Source organism: Lynx rufus, unplaced genomic scaffold, assembly GCF_022079265.1.
Source record: "Lynx rufus isolate CCGP_SWC_20201006 ecotype Redwood Valley unplaced genomic scaffold, mLynRuf1.p SCAF_14, whole genome shotgun sequence".
Classification (NCBI taxonomy): domain Eukaryota; kingdom Metazoa; phylum Chordata; class Mammalia; order Carnivora; family Felidae; genus Lynx; species Lynx rufus.
Window position 1 is genome coordinate 26,879,253 of NW_025814828.1, and position 17,976 is coordinate 26,897,228.

Here is a 17,976-nt window from a genome sequence, read left to right on the forward strand (position 1 = left end):
AACAACAACAACAACAACCAAAACCAAAACAAAACCAACTTCTGCTCATCCAAAGAGAAATAATCTAGAACTCTAAAATATTTAACATTAAATGGTCTGAAGTCATCAATGTTCTTTTAGGCTGAATGAAAATTTTACATGAAAAACTTTTCTGCCCCTTGTTTGCTTGGGCCAAATAAGCTAAAAAGGTAAAAACCATTGCAGTGTAATATAATTTCTTTTTTTTTATTTTTAACTTTTTTTTTTTTAACTTTTTTTTTTTTTCAACGTTTATTTTTATTTTTGGGACAGAGAGAGACAGAGCATGAACGGGGGAGGGGCAGAGAGAGAGGGAGACACAGAATCGGAAACAGGCTCCAGGCTCTGAGCCATCAGCCCAGAGCCCGACGCGGGGCTCGAACTCCCGGACCGCGAGATCGTGACCTGGCTGAAGTCGGACGCTTAACCGACTGCGCCACCCAGGCGCCCCTAACTTTTTTTTTTTTTAACATTTATTTATTTTTGAGACAGAGAGAGAGCATGAACGGGGGAGGGGCAGAGAGAGAGGGAGACACAGAATCAGAAGCAGGCTCCAGGCTCCCAGCCATCAGCCCAGAGCCCAATGCGGGGCTTGAACTCACGGACCGCGAGATCGTGACCTGCGTCGAAGTCGGACACTTCACCGACCGAGCCACCCAGGTGCCCCTATAATTTCTTTATCAGTGACAAATGTAGAAAGTCAAAAGGAGTTTTGAGAAAAATATTTAATTGTGTCTCTTCCCTAATTACAGGTACTTCACTGGCTTAGATATTACTTCTTCTGTCTCTACTCCCTCCCCACCGTCTACCCAACACCTCGTTCATTCCCAACTTCTAATCACCTTCAGTTAAGTCAGATCTCCCCAGACCTCTAAGCGTTCATGCTGTTTCTTCTCTCTAGAAAGCCCTTCCATCTTATGCCCTCTACCTTTTGAAACCCTCAGCATTGCTTAAGTCTGCGCTCAGATGTCATCCCTGCAGCAAAACTAACTGCGGACTGTTCTGCACATGACCATCTCTTCTTCTCCCCTCAGATCTCTAGTGGAGTCTTGATGGTATTGTTTGCCGCTCATGTATCGGCCATACTTGAAAAAGGTTTGCATCATGAACATCTTTGTCCCTACTGCCAAAAAGAGTTTCTACCGTAACGTAGTCACTTAAAAAATACTCAACTGATGTTCAGGCAGAAGGAGTTCCCAAACGTAAGCATCAAGGGGCTAGTGACTTCATTCACTTGCTTGGTTTCTGCTGTCTGACCGGAGCGCCAGCTCGAGTGGCATTGGTCCCCGGCTTCGGTCTGAGAAATTCGGGTAAGTGCTGCATAGGAGTGGGATGGGCAGTGGATCTCATCAGGACTCAAAGCTCCAGGTGTAGCCGCTTCTGGAGTTACTTACCCAGGCAAGTATTATAGTCACCTTTAAGAGATCAGGGGCTCTCCATGCTTCTATTGCAAGGAGACTAAGAAGGCCTCTTGAGAGAAGGTGTAGACAAGAGTTTATTATAAACTACGTGCTTCCCTCAGTAGGCAAAGCCTCTGTCAGCAAGGAGGAGATTGCTTTTGAGAACATCATGGGGTCTACCACTAGGATTCACCTTCCGGTTCGGTTGTGTCTCAGTCCTATGGCTGAAAATCACAGTGATAGGAAAGACCGTGTGCCACAGGCGACGCTTTCTGCTGCGGGTAAGAGAAAACCCAGCACAAAATGCCTTGGCCAGTCAAGGAGGGCAGAAGCAAGGCTCTTCCCATCAGAAACACAATGCCATCATCGGCACTCAGGTTCTTCCCCTCTTTCCACTCTGCCTCCTTAGGTGAACGCCCCACACATGGACAAAATGGCTTCTCAAGTTCCGGTTCCTTCCTTCCATAGACAAGGAACTGTGTTAGATGTTAGGAACTGTTTTTAGATGCTTTGGAGCCAGTAGCAAATGGGAGACAAGACCTCTGGCCTCCTGAAGGGTACTTTCTCATGGTGGGAGATGATTAAAAACAAACAAACAAAAGCATGCCATGTATGCTAATTCTACAGTTACGGAAAAGAAGAAAAAACCGAAAAAGAGGTCGGATGTTCCCAATGCCGTATAACACATCGCCCTAGGACTCCGTGGCTGAAAACAAAACTTGATCACTCCTGCTCCTGGGTTCTTTGACTGGACTCTGCTCAGCTGGGTGTTTTTTTTTTTTTTTTTTGGGGGGGGGGGTCTTTCATGCATCCGCAGTCACATGGCAGCTGGAGGTGGAGTGATAGGAAAGCCTGACTGGGATGGGTGTCCCAGATGGATTTTGTTTTTTTGCTCATACATCTGGTATGTCACTTAACCTGACAAACCACTTTGGGAGCTGTGGCTCGAGAAAAGCGTCTACAGCTTGAGCTTGCTCCCAGCCTCCCTGAGATCCCCTGCCCATCCCGCTACTTGGCCAGGCCTACCTGAATCCCTCAGACATAAGCTGGGCCTGGTGCCACTCAAGCTGGCAGTCCCCCCAGGTAGCAGAAACCACACATTATTCAGCTGGGGGCTGGCCAAGCATTTCTTTCTTTTCACGAAGCTCCCTCCGTGTGGCCGCGCAGCTCCCAGCAGAGTGGCCTGACTTCTTTCGTCGCAGCTCACGTCCCCCAGGTGAATGTTCCAAGTTGACCACAACAGAAAGGGCAAGATTTCTTTTCGTGTAGCCTCGGATCCTACACTGTCCCTCCGGCTGCCTCCCAGTCGTTATGCACGGCCGGCCTGGATTCCATGGGGAAGGGGAGCACACAAGGTGTGCTGCAGGCATGGTTCACGGTGGTCCTGGCGATGGGGGCATCTTTGTTGAAGAACCGTAACAAGGTGCGGGGTATTGACCCGAGACGGCTCAAAAGGGGGACGGGGGGGCACGCTGCTGTTTCGACACGGCAGTCCGTCCTCAAGAGGTTGAGATTGGAGCCACACTTGAAGAGTGACAGAGTTCTTGACACAGATATCTGGGCCAAGAGCATTGCAGGCAGAGGAAAAGCAGGCACAGTGTCCAGAAGAAAAAGAATGCTGGCTTAGTTCCCTGGGGGAGGAAAACCTTTCTTGTGTGCTCCCTTGGCCTACTCCCTTTGTATCTTCTTGCCCGAGACGGCATAAAATGCTCACGCCCAACGCTTGCGAAGGAGACTGGGGCCACCAGATCACCACGAAATATCTCAGTACGCTCATTATTCACGGCCTAGGGCTGAGGCCTCCCTTAAGGCACACAGTCACCTGGAGTAGGCTAATTCCTGAACCAGCCAGGTCTCTGTCAGCAAGGGAGAAGGGTGGACGTGTCCGCCACGGAAGGAACAGATCTGCAGAGAGGGAAATACTAGTGCCTTTACCGTCCCCTGGAAATGAAACAGTATTCCTTTGGGGCCTAACAGAGGACAGGTCAGCCACTCTCCCAGAGAGAGATCCTGATGACCAGCAAGGAATTCGCCTGCTTGGGGTCGGGCAGGAAAGGCTGGAAAGGCTGGAGTGACTACGATTAGCATCTCATTTCCCCAGCAGGAAAGGGGCCACTGCCCACGGCAAAGGAGACAGCTTCATAGAGCACACTCGGCAGACAGGTAGCAGGTAATATGCAGAATGCAGAAATGTCACTCTGGAAGAAAAATCCTATGTATGACACAGACATAGACTGAAAGAGATGATGGCTGATGGACTTAATTCCAAAGGTCCCGTGTCTAGCTAGCTCTATTGCCCCTCAAGTTTAAGCATCTAATGGGAAAGCAATGCCCGAGAACCGGGGTTCCTGCCCTATTTGTGGCAATCCAAATTCTTCTTAGATTTCCCAAGGGCCACAAAGAGGCATCCACCCACATGTGAGTTTTCTGTGTTAGGAGAAGAAAGTTTCTATTAAGAGGTAGTTCAGTAAATATTCACTGACAGAAACAGAAGTGAATAGTTAGAAAGACTCAGTTCAAGTGAGATAATCAAGAAACGTAAGCTCGGGGCGCCTGGGTGGCGCAGTCGGTTAAGCGTCCGACTTCAGCCAGGTCACGATCTCGCGGTCCGTGAGTTCGAGCCCCGCGTCGGGCTCTGGGCTGATGGCTCGGAGCCTGGAGCCTGTTTCCGATTCTGTGTCTCCCTCTCTCTCTGCCCCTCCCCCGTTCATGCTCTGTCTCTCTCTGTCCCAAAAAAATAAATAAAAACCGTTGAAAAAAAAATTAAAAAAAAAAAAAAAAAAACCGAAACGTAAGCTCTAATTCAGAGGAACGGAATGCCAAAAGCAGGGGGAGGATCTGAAGTTCACGACTGTGCCTTTATATCATTTTTCTCCCCCTGCCAGTTACAGGCGGCTATTGTCACAAATTGTTCCATTAACCTGCAAATCTGTTCAATTTTAACAAAGGGACGCAAATAGGATGCATCAGCTGAATACAAGGCAAATTAAAACAATTTCGTCGCAAATACAGAAAAGCAAGAGTTTCCACATCTAATCTTTCAAAATACCTTCTTTTTAAGGATCAGAATATTTCCCCCAGTCCGATTTTATTCGACACGCACTGAGTGGGAACCCATGAGATGTATAATACTATAAAATATGAATAGGTTCCAGAAAAGAAGAGAGGCTCTCTTTTTGCAACCCAGCAGGGCAGAAAGGATTAAATTCTTATAAAGGATGAACAAATGTATTAGAAAAGATACTGTATAATCAAGTTCAGAAAAGTGAAAAAAGTTTAGCAAGCTTTCATAGAAATGAACTGCGGTTCTAATAATAAAAGTTACATTTTTATAGCACTGTATAGTTTCTGAAGCACTTTTACAGACTTGATCTCATTGTTTCACATGGACCTTGCAAGGTGGGCAGGATTTGGAGAAATAGTTCCTTTTAAAACATGTTCGAGAATGCAGAATATTTAGATTGAAGAATGCCTTTTTTATTTTATTTAAAAAAATTTTTTTTAATGTCTATTTGTTTTTGAGACAGAGAGAGACAGAGCATGAACGGGCGAGGGGCAGAGAGAGAGGGAGACACAGAATCGGAAGCAGGCTCCGGGCTCTGGGCCATCATCAGCCCAGAGCCCGACGCGGGGCTCGAACTCACGGACCGCGAGATCGTGACCTGAGCCGAAGTCGGACGCTTAACCGACCGAGCCACCCAGGCGCCCCAAGAATGCCTTTTTTAAAGGATGTGTGAGGAGACTACAGAGCAAGTTTTTGGTTTGGGTTCCATTATTAACTAGCTTCGTGAACTATGACATGTCATGTGATGTCTTTCTAAAATCAAGGGCCGGACTCCTGGACCTGGAGAACTAACATCTTCTGAAGCGATGGGAGGTAACACCTTAAACAGGCCATCTTTCCCAAAGAGAAACCTTACGCATGGTTGCACACTGGCTATTAAATAGTGTAGTATTAAGAATAATTAAATAGAATCTTTTAAAGAATGACTGTTGAAGTGTAGAGTTAAGAATATTAAAATATTCAGTAATTCAATGCAATGAAGCACACTGACATATTCAGCTGTTTTAAAAGATTTAGCAGCTGTACCATTGGCTGATTTATGCTTGGGGCACCTGGCTACGCAGCCTTGGCTTCAGGCCCTGATCAGATTTTTTAGATACAGACTAAGACCTGAGGCTTAGCCAACTTGATTGCAAAGCTCTCCAGACAACCAGGCAGAAAGTACGATGGCAACAGTGTAAGGCAATTACTGCTATTGTGAAAGAAAAACAAAGTATGTGCAATGTGGGTAAGTGACTAACAGCATCTCTATGTCTGGCAGATTGCACAGTATCAGCTAATTACCTGTTTTCTTCCAGCATTCTTTGCATATGATCTCCAAATCAAGAAAGAAAACCCAAAAACATGCTTCAGAAGGTGTTTTCGGACCTCTGCTACTAAACAAGATGGAGTGATAAGGACCACATGTACACTCTCTCTTGAAATAACTCAAACATGGACGAAATGTATGTAAGGATGGGGTGTAAGACAATGGACATCAGGCAAGGAAGGACAGTCCCCTGAGAGATGGGAAATCTAGGAGTTGAGCCCCAGGATCGTCTTAACTTATTGCCTGGAGAGAGCTTCCAGTACACAGCATGGGGAAGAAGAACCCAGGGGGATCCTGGTAGATTCCCTGAGTTGAGAAGATGGAACTGAGAGTCCCGGAAGACTAAGTTCCCTCGAGTTCAGAGGAAAGAAACCCAGAGAGCAGAGAATTTCATAGAAGGAGAACCCGGGAGATTTAGAAAGGGTCTCCCTCAAGTCTTTTGCTGAGTAGTGATTAGCACATGTGTGCAGAAACTTCTGGAAGCTGGGAAAGAATCACCAGGAGGGATCAGAGATAATAAATAGGGTCCTGCACTCCTATGGCAGGAAGGAGTGCCTATTCCTTACAAGTCATACTGGAAACTTCCTATCACAGGGCATGAGGTCGAACACACAGAAGGGTCTTGCCTCACCAGTTGGGGATAACTAGCCAGTCTAATCCCACCTGATTTTAAAAGACTCCAAAGGATCAAATAATAGTGGAGAGTTTGGAAAGGGACAACTGGAAATATATTGTTCAAAGGTTCTTATACCATATGCGAAGTGGTCTAAAACCACTTAAAGGTACTCTGTAATAAGGTAAAGATGTACGTATACCATAAACCATAACGCAACCACTACAAAAACAAACCAAAGAGTTATAGCTGATATGCCCACACAGAAGATAAAATGAATCCATTAATTCCCGTTAATTTAAAGAAGACAAAAAAGAGAAACAGGCAAACAGAGAATGGATGGCATGAGGCAAAAACAAATAGCTTGATGAGAGGTTTACACCTAACCGTATCAATTATCACATTAAATGTAAACAGTCTAAATATCCCCCAGTTAAAAGAAATTGTCAGATTGGATTTCAAGAAAGCAAAATCCAATTATATGCTGCTTACAAGAAATGTACATTCAATACAAAGGCACGAATAGGCTAAAAATAAAAGGATGAGAAAAGTCATACTGTGCCAGCAGTAATCCTAAGAAAGCCGGAATGGCTACACCATTAGCCATTAGGGAATTGCAAATTAAAACCACAATGAGATACCACCACATAGTCATTTAAACGGCTAAAATTCAAAACATTGACCGTAATCCAATTTGAGAGACCTCATGAAGGAACTGGAACTCTCATACACTGCTGGTGGGAATGTAAAATTGTCCAACAGCTTTGGACAACAGTCTGGCATTTTTTAAATAGGTTAAACACATGCCTAACATATAATTTAGCTATCTCTCTCCTCGGCATTTACTCACGAGAAATGAAAACAGAGTCCTTTCAAAGAATTGTACATGAATGCTTATAGCAGCCTTATCGATACAGTCCCAAACTGGGAACAACCCAAAAGTGCATTTTAGTGAATGAGTAAACAAATAGAAGTCTTTCCATATAATGGAATAAACTATTGATACATGTAACAACATGGATGAATGTCCACTGACAGATGAGTGGATAAAGAAAATATGGTACACACACACGCACACACACACACACACACGTATACTAGAATATTATTCACCTGAAAAAATGACAACACGGATAAACCTTATGCTAAGTGAAAGAAGTCAGACAGAGAAAGGCAAATACCATATAATCTCCTATGTGTAATGTAAAATGAGAACAAGCTGATAGATAACAGAAAACAGACTGGTAGTTGCCACAGGTGGGGGAGTGGGGGTGTGTGTGAAATGGACGAAGGGGGTCAAAAGGTACAAACTTCCAGTTAGGAAACAATGGGTCGGGAGGATGTGATGTACACTGTGGTGACTATAGTTAATAATGCTGTATTTATTTTTGAGACTTGCTTCAAGAGTAGATCTTTTTTTAAAAAATTTTTTTTTTTAACGTTTATTCATTTTTGGGGCAGGGAGAGACAGAGCATGAACGGGGGAGGGGCAGAGAGAGAGGGAGACACAGAATCGGAGGCAGGCTCCAGGCTCTGAGCCATCAGCCCAGAGCCCGACGCGGGGCTCGAACTCACGGACCGCGAGATCGTGACCTGGCTGAAGTCGGACGCTTAACCGACTGCGCCACCCAGGCGCCCCAAGAGTAGATCTTAAAGATTCTCATAAGAACAAACATTTGTAACTAGGTACGGTGATGGATATTAACTAGACTTACTGTGGTAATTATTTCACGATATATACAAATACCCAATCGTCATGGTGGACGCTTGAAATGAGTATCATGTTACATGTCAATTATACCTCCACCAAAAAAGGGGTGAGAAAGGGAAGCTATTTTATCTCATTTCCCCCCATTAAATATATCCCAGATTGTTCAGAGCACACTGATCATTAATTACTGATAAAAGTCTAGAATATGAGTGAATCCTGTTCACCACAAAGTAAAAGAGAAATACTTCGTTTGTGGTCATCTTTCCTTTTGGAATCTTTGGAAAATTATTTAAGCACTGGTTAACTTTATGAATCTACAGATCGAGGCATGAATACTCTTTATCCAGAAATGATAGTTATGTTTCCTAATTTTCTCCCTGTGGCATACGTTTCCATTTATTCTATAGTTTTTAATAATATTTTTGCTTAATTTCCTGCATTCAGCACTTTGAGAAATATTTGTTGAAACCCTACCATGTAAAGACACAGCCAAGCGCCAGCAGATCTGGCATCTTTCAGTAAGTCAGTCAACAAACACAGGTAGCTACAGATTTTCTCAAGTGCATTTAGAATTCAAACAGGATCCTCTCTGTGACACAGAGTGATAAGAAATCTTCCAGCGTGACTTCATTGTATGTTAGCTCTGCAGCCCATTACTTCCAATGATTCCTAGTTATTAAATTTCCATAGTAGAATTTTACTACTCTGTTTATTGTTCGTTAGTCACAAGCGTTAGGCCATTTAAAAAAAAAGCTGCAGACGAATGCGAAATCCACTTGGTTAACTTGCCTTCCTCCTTGAGGCTTTGGCTGAAAGGCAAGTTTCTCTGGGGAGTCTTCCTGGTCAGTCTTCCCACCCTCGCCCACTCGCCCTCGCCCACTCGCCCTCGCCCACCCCCAGCTCCTCACCATTTGCCATGCATTTTCTCTCATTCCACCCACCACGATTTGTAATTATTATACGAAGGAGTTTTCTTTATTAATGTGTGTCTTCCCAAGAAACTATCATCTCCGTGAGGGCAGAGACAGTATTTATTGAATGGAAAATATTGACTTCGTGAAGGAGTGCTTCTGCTCCCTTGAGGAACAGTTTGGTGATCAAGCCTTCCTGGTCCTGTAGAGGAGACATTCTCACTTTTACCGTCTGGTTGATTCAGGCTCTGGGCTAAACTCTGCTGCGACGGTGGTCTGAGACTCCTATCATCGTCCTATTTTAAACCGGCCGTTTCCTAAACTCTTGATGTAGGTGATTCCTAATAAATGTGAGGGGGGCGTTATGCCGTGTGTTGAAAGGGCTGAGTTGTGAATGAAGAGGAGAGACGGTCTCGTCCCTACCATCTAGCTTTCCATCAGAGAGGTGGTGTTGCATAGTTAGTAGTTCTGACAGATTCTCCAGCCACATTGCCCGGGTTCCAACCCTCACTCTCTCACCAGCAAGGTGAACTCAGGCAAACAAGCCACGGAACCTCTTGGTTCCTACTTCTCCTCATCTGCGAGATGAGGATAAAACCAGTATCTACTTCCTAGGCTGACTGTCAGGACGGGCAAAAGGGCTCAGGAAAGTGAATAGTAAGTACGCAGCAGGCGCTACCTAAGTGCTCATCATTCATGTCAGTAATGCACAAGTCTCACTAGCATCAAGTCTTCTCAAATCTATATTGTGCCGCTTCACTGGCCAAAGAAAGTACGGTCCACTGTCCAGAGTGTATTTCTAAGAGAATAATCGTTTTCTGATGTGTTCTATTTTTCATCTACATACCTATTTGAAATTAACGAATATGGTAATTGAGGCCAGAGCCCCTATGCGGACGATTATTTTCAGCACCTTCAAGAATTTCTAAAAGTAAAGGCAAACCGCAGCGACTTAGAATTCCCTCTGTGCCAGTGACCTTTAAGCACAGCCTTGCCGAATCCCCTAAGCTTGTTTCTTCCACGGCTCCTTGCGGAGCAGGCTTTCACACTCGGCTTTGCATACGGCCTGAAAGGGGGTTATTTCCAGAGGAATGTGCCGGGCAGGAGGAGAGGGGGAGTCTTCGGGGTGGAAGTGTGAGAACAGCAGCCCTTTGAAGGCTGCGCGTGACGTAGCATGGGAAATGCGAGCAGCTGCCGGCCAAGGGTTTCACACGCAGCGGGACAGTGGGAAAAGCCAAGAGCAGGACAACCCGGGCCGGCAAATGCGCCAGAAAGGGCGGGGGGCGGAGCCCGGCGGCCGCGGAGGAGGGAGGTCAGGGCGCAGGGCCGGCCACTTCAAAGAACAAAGAATAAAGCAGGCGGAAAAGTGGAGGGGAGGGCAAATGTCAGTTGCGCAAGAAGAGAGAAGGAAAGGAAAACAAGAGCAGACGGGCAATTTTAAATACCCTTCCCTGTCTGCGTCTTTCCAACGAGGGGTTGGAGGTACCAAGGAAGCGGAAGAAACACGCGTATCCCCGAAAGGGGCTGCTGAAACACATGTCACAGGGACACCTGACATTTTCTCCACAGCGTTCTCAGGAGTTACCTGGATTGCCACCGTAGCTGCTAGCTTCAGAGCTGGCAAGCATAGCTCCTGGTGGAAACCAATCCAGAATGGAGCGCCTAAAGATCAAGCCATCCGATCACCTAACTTCACGGAGATTTTGGTCCACTTTATAAAAATACCTGAAAACATGACTACGCGTTTCATTCTCTTCAACTAATAAATATGTCTTTCACTTCTACTAGCTTCATGCCCATAGAATCTTTTGATCACGCTCCCTCCATCGTTCACTTGTCTCCCTCCAGTCCCACACATGGCAATGCCCTTCTTTCAAAACAGAGAACGTCCTTGAAAACTAGCCTGTTCTTTAGACTGAGGAGGAGGGACTCTGGTACAACCTTACTTGCAAGGTTATCCAGGCAATTTCAGCATCATTCTTCCTGAATAAAGTACCATTAGCTGCAAAAAACATCGGAAGCCACGCTGACTGAGGGAAATGCCCATAAAGTTCACAATACATTTTGATCTCAGTGCATTCTAAGGACTCTAATTTTTTCTTAAGTTTATTTATTTTGAGACACAGAGAGAATCTCAATCGGGCTCTGCACTGTGAGTGCACAGCCGGATGCGGGGCTCAATCTCGTGAACCCCGTGAGATCATGACCTGGGCCAAAATCAAGAGCCGGATGTTTAACCAACTGAGCCACCTAGGCGCCCCAATCCTGGACTTTTTAGATTCACGTATTCCTCATTCTTTCAAATCTTTAAAGGGAGTTGTTCACTTCCTTCTAATTTTTTTTTTATTTTTTAACAGAGACGAGGCTAAGCATAAATGATTGTTTTCTCCTCACTGAAAAGATGTTCTCCTACCTCTTAACTGGCCTTTTTTCATGGGTCATTCTTTTTTTTTTGTTTAATGTTTATTTATTTTTGAGAGAGGGAAGGAGAGACAGAGTATGAGTGGGGCAGGGGCAGAGAGAGATGGAGACACGGAATCCGAACAGGATCTGAGCTGTCAGCACAGAGCCAGACGCGGGGCTTGAACTTACAAACTGTGAGATCATGACCTGAGCTCAAGTCAGTCGCTTAACCGACTGAGCCACCCAGGCGCCCCTTTCACGGGTCATTCTATTCCTAATGTCAACAAATCCTTTGACCTAACCTTCTCTAAAACACATTCTTTCCTCTTTGTTCTTCTCATTTCCTTTACTTGGAGCTTTTGAAAAACTCCTGCCAGGGGGGTGCATCCGACTGGATGTTACAGGTGAAGTCTTTTAACTTACAGTTTAGAACGTGTCCGGGTAGTTTTTCCTACACCGCGACAACAGTTTTGGATGGTGGCCTCCTATCGTTTCAAGCCCGCGGATCCCTTATTAACTTGCCAAGAATCAGAGGATCCCTACCTGAGAGAAGTATTACTTCTATTTCAACAGCTTCTCCCAGGACCTTGATGGAAGGAATCTCAGGCTTCACCCGATACCTACTAAATCTCCTCTGGGCGGGAGACGAAGCAGTGAAGGTGATTTAACAAGCTTTGCCGCTGAATCTTATCCACGCTACATCTGTGCGAATTTCAGCCCAGCCCAGGGCTATCCCATCGAACTATAATGACAGCTGCCTATGTCATTTTAAATTTTCTGGCAGACACATGAAAAAAGTACAAAGGACCCAACGCTGTCCGTTGTTTTACTTGAAGCAACAGGCTCACTTCGTCCATTTTCAAGAAAAATACTCAAATCGGAAGAGTCATAAAAAAGAAGTGGGGGAAATCAATTCCAATCATCTGTTTCACTTCACCCAATACATAAAAATATGATCACCTCAACATGGAACCAACATAACAATATTTTAGTTTGGGTACGGAGTCTCTGACACCTGTTATGTAAACTAACTCACAGCATTTCTCAAGTCTGCCAAAAGGAATCTACTAGAAGTTTCCCTTCGCCCTCCTCTTCCTGCCGGCAAGACACGCGAAGGGCTTGGGTCTCCACGTTGCTGAGGCACCGTAACACTCTAACACAGAACCGTCTGCGTGGCAGTAGGCTTATTTTCCACAGTATGACTCTAAACTTCCCCAAGTGTCTTATGGAAGACACCATTTTAAAGTTGGCTGTGCCTGGCAAGTGCCTGATGTAGGACAGTGCTTCTCACAGTGTGGTCCCTGGACCCTCAGCATCAGCTTTGCCTGAGAGCTGCTTGGAAATGCAGAATGTCAGGCCCCAGCCCAGACTTCCTGAACCAGAAACTCTCGAAGTGGGGCCCAGTGATCTGTCTTTTAAGAAGTCCTTGGGCGGTTCGGATGCTTATGAACCTTTGAGAACCACTGATGTAGGAAAAAGCCTCTCCCTTGAGAGTGGCCTCAGACTCCTCATTTTCTCTTGGGTTCTGCGGTCTCACCGCAGGCAGAATCATTTGAGGTGCGTTAAAAGAAACAGCCGGGAGTGTCTGGGTGGCTCAGTCAACTAGTTAAGCGTCTGATTCTTGACTTCGCCTCAAGTCATGGTCTCAAGGTTCGTGAGATCGAGTTTCACATCAGGCCCTGCGCTGACAGGATGGAGACTGCTTAGGATTCTCTTTCCCTCTCTCTCTGCCCCTCTCCCACTCTCTCTCTCTCTCAAAAAATAAATAAATATGCTTAAGAAAAAGAAACAGCCAAAAAAGGACATACTAAGAAGACGTTGGTAGAACCAATCCTTGGCAAAACTGAAGGGATGGAAGTCGGATGTCCTCTCTTTACCCTCCATTAGTAATAGGTCCACATTATGTGTCAGAGCAGATGGCACAACTCACCTAGGCTTCCTGCCTAGAAGGGACCCCATAATGCAAAATGCTTAGTACGGTCTCCTTAAAAATGAAAGAGTATGAAGAAAATGTTCAAAATCTGTCAACACATTTAAAAGTTCCAATCCTTTGCTCAAGGTTGACAGGGATGGACGTACAAATATATAGTTAGAAGCCTGCCTTGAAAACCTATCTCACCAAAGTAAAGACCATTAGCTGCTCGGCTGGAAGTTTCTAATTCTTCAATTAAAACTCTTGTTCAATTTCTGAACAACAAAGCCATGCAAATATTTCTGTGGGCTAGCTAAATATGATCCCATCTCCTTCTACAAATCTTACCAGTTTGATAATGTAGATCAAGTTCCTAGTCAGAAATTACGGAAGAATTTCTAAGTCACATATCTTGGAAAGGTAGTACTTTTACGGTATTAGGGTCGCAAGAGCCTAGTTTTTTGTTTACGACATGGAGAAAGGGAGAAAGGATGGGCCATTACGGAAGCCATAAAAGAAAACCCACGTATTAAACTTTTCCCAAGAGGGCCTAAGCAGTAAAGGGGATTTGGGTCAGTATGTCCTTGGACCAGATAGGACCACTGCAGTATATACTAGGTACACAGTTGACCGAGTGAAAACAGAATGAAAGAAGGAAAGAAGGACTGGTGTGTGCCGAAGATGAGGGTCTAGATCCTTCTGGCAGAGAGTTAACACAGATGTGAAGATGGAGTATGTCTGCCTGACTTTGGAAGCATCTTAGGAACCCTTTCCAAACATACATAATTCATGAGGCTGTCCTTAAACATAGTTAAAGATGGTCCGACCTGGAAATGTCTTCATAGTCGATATTTTTCAAGTGATTGCATTCCAGACATCCTACAGTCAACAAAGCACGCGCTCTTTATATTAAAGTGAATTTGCAGCTTCTGTTGCTCTCCCTGGAGGAGACTATTCCCTCTAGGGCTTGTGCTTGGTGAGTGAAGCGCATGACTACATCACTAAACATGTATGCATGGCTTCAAAATGAGAAAAGCTCATCTTCAGTTTAATTTTCTTCCCAGTTGGTTTTGATGCTCACGTCTACGGGATCAGGTATTATCACTGGTTCCGCTTTAAGAGCTAATTCATTAAAATCACTTTTGGTTGGCCTTAGGACAGTTGCGGAATTCTAAAGACAATGAAGAATGTAATGCTTTAGCGTTTTGTATTGGAAACTACAGGTGTGAATTTTAAGGGGTACACTGGGAGGAGGAGCTCATTCATCCACTGGTTTGTAAAAGGGAGATTTCAAAGTTAAGATCCTTGAGATCATTCAAAAAAGAGAAGCGTGGAAAAAGCGAGGTATTTCATACCTGTGGTGCCCAAACCAGCTTTAAAGTATGACTTTGTTAAGTCCAAATTAAATAGAACTTTGAGAAGAAGAAACAAGGTCGGGGGCGAGGGGTCACGGTTCAGAAGGTCTGATTCACACCTTGACCGACACTTACGAGCCGGTGACGGTGATTGTGTCGGTTATTATTTCAAAGTCTCAGTTTCCTTACTTGTAAAAAGGAATAGTGACAATATGTAATCCTCATAATGTTATGAGGATTAGATGAGATAATGTTCATGAAAATCCTTGTAACTACAAGGAATGATGGCTTCCTATACCCAAAACACATTGTCACATGGTCTAGCACAAACATCCCTACCAATGTGTCCCCTCTGAGGGAGAAAATGGGATTTTATTCCCACCGAGTTTCAAACAGGGAAACCAATGCCTCTAACCTTCTATTTGCGCATTCCAAATAAATTCAGAGCTCTCCATACACTGTATTTCTGTGTATAGATAAATCGTGGCTGTGTCTTACACTCTGCTGTGGTTGTCGTATCTACATGGCTTATCTGTTTCTATCATTTTGACTGATGTTACACACAGCTTAAAAAAAAAAAAAACCACCCAGCATGGCTTTCTTTTAACATAGAAATTAAAAGGGGTGCCTGAATAGTTCAGTTGGTTGAGCATCAGACTTCGGCTCAGCTCATGAACTTGTGGTTTGTGGGTTCGAGCCCCGCATCGGGCTCTGTGCTGACGGCTCCGAGCCTGGAGCCTGCTTCGGATTCTATGCCTCCCTTTCTCTCTGTTCCTCTCTCTCTCTCTCTCTCAAAAATAAATAAATATTAAAAAAATTAAAATAGAAATTAATGGGGCGCCAGGGTGGCTCGGTCGGTTAAACATCCGACTTCAGCTCAGGTCATGATCTCACGGTTTGTGAGTTCGAGCTACACGTCGGGCTCTGTGTTGACAGCTCAGAGCCTGGTGCCTGCTTCAGATTCTGTGTCTTCCTCTTTCTCTGCCTCTCCCTCCGCTTGCACTCTGTCTCTCAAAAATGAATAAAGGTTAAAAAAATGTTTTTAAATAGAAATTAATGGGTTGTGTAACTCGACCCAGGATATTCTGGTAACAAGTAGATATAGCCTGGTACTATGTGACTGTTTCTTCTATTACACTATTTTGCCCAAATTGAAGACTCGTCTTCTTAGGTTTATATGTGCCTCCCCATTGCTCCTCCTTTCTCTTTCTCAGTTTTTCTTTGTCTTTGTGGACAAAGAAGCAGAGATGAATTTGTACTTATTTTTTATCATGATTTCATAACTGGCATAGCATTGGAAGTGACTAAATTCTTTTTTATTTTTTATTTTTTTATTTATATATTTTTTAACGTTTATTTATTTTTGAGATAGAGAGAGACAGAGCATGAACGGGGGAGGGGCAAAGAGAGAGGGAGACACAGAATCGGAAGCAGGCTCCAGGTTCTGAGCCATCAGCCCAGAGCCCGACGCAGGGCTCGAACTCACAGACCGCGAGATCGTGACCTGAGCTGAAGTCAGACGCTTAACCGACTGAGCCACCCAGGCGCCCCGGAAGTGACTAAATTCTTTATTTTTATAGAAATATAATGTTATAACGATGATGGGCTTAAACTTCCCTCCACAGAAGTTGGGTGATTCTTTAGTCAGGTACATTATTCTAAGTGTAAAATGTTGTCGATAGAACACATGACTTGCTCTTCCAGTAATGGGGATGAAATTATTTGATGTGAACCTCATTTCTTGGCTTTGTTCCATTTCTGAACAAGGACTTCCGCTGACAATATAGCAGAGCGGTTACAATTATGGTCAAAGAAAAAAATGGACTCGGTTATGTGCGACCCCAAACCTTGGATTTATCAGCTTTCTACTGAAAACACTTTTTAAGCGTATCCTTAAGGTCAGGTCCCAAAACAGCAACGTGTGAAATTTGCCACAATAAGAGCTTGTACCGCAAACTTATCAAACTGTTTAGTATGAGGAGGCTGTGTATACGTGGGTTTGGGACGACGGGTTTAAAAGTTGGAAGGAAAGAAGGAGAAACACAATTCCAATAAGCCACATCTGTATTATGAATAGAGGAAGCAACTGTATTGATCTAAAGTCAATTTTTGCCATATGTGTGTCTCTCCCAGATAGCCAGATATGGAATCACTGGATTGAGCTGGATGTGACCTGAGACCAAATGGATTGCCTCATTTTACAAATGAAGGAATTAAAGCCGAGAGAGGATAAATGGTTTTTTCAAGACAACGTGGTCTTGAAGAACAGCTGAGCGTCAGTGGGAAGTCAGGCCTCGTACTATTCGCTCCAGTCTACTTGTTACTACACTACATCGGCTCCTTTCATGTACTGCCCTATATTTATAACCAAGTCCTCAACGCATTTTAAAGAACAAGTGACAATCAAGCTATTAATATTTTCTCACTCTTTACCTCTGAAATAAAGAGTGCAACGACGGAGCACTTGGCACTGATTTTTAAAAACTCTCCCTATCAGTCATAATCTCTTGACCTCATTTATAAACTCACATGCCGTGATCACCAATCTCGTCACTACATTCTGAAAGCAAATGCGGCATTTGGTTCTCTAAAAGAAATGTTAAGATCTAGTTCAAGAACGCTTGAATGGAACAAATATGGCCACTGGTTTTCCCTGGACATTTATTACTTTCCTTATTTATGCTTAAAGTTAAAAACATACTAAGGATGAAATTGATAAGGTCTTAGCAGTACTTAGCCACTATGAAACCAACAGACATAGAAAGGCATGTAATCGCTTAACTATATTGCCTTGCTTTGGTCAACGCCACTTATAACCATCTATCATACAAATATTTCAAAACTATCCATCACAATGGGAATTAAATTATAAGAGATCTCAAGAGGTCTTGGATTTGGAACTTGTTTTTATTAAAGGTCTAGAAATTCTTTAACAGGACTTTCAATCATACCCCTAAATGGGCTGCCAATACGAAAAGTTATCTGCTTTATCATTTTTTTTTATTAAAACTTTGAAAGCAAGTATTTTTAAGCCCAGTTTCCTCTCTGTCCTCAGAAGCATACTCTCTGCATCCTATGAAACTGGAAAAGAAGAGAAAACAATTCTCTAATTCTATGGTCAAATCAGTTTTAGGGTTTGGGGTATTAAACAGTATCCTTTGCATAGGGAACATAGAGACATATGACCTTTTCTGAGTTCTTACTATGAGCCTCTGAACTAACAACTCTACATGAATTAACTTGTTTAATATTACAGCAAGCAAGTTAGAGATGAGAAGAC

At 43.9% G+C, this 17,976-nt stretch overlaps 1 protein-coding gene across 4 annotated transcripts in view; it reads right to left on the bottom strand.

The window, feature by feature from the left end:
• DMD (dystrophin) overlaps window positions 1–17,976 on the bottom strand; it is a 1,630,689-nt gene that overhangs the window by 297,754 nt on the left and 1,314,959 nt on the right. The gene's annotated exons all lie outside the window — the stretch shown is intronic.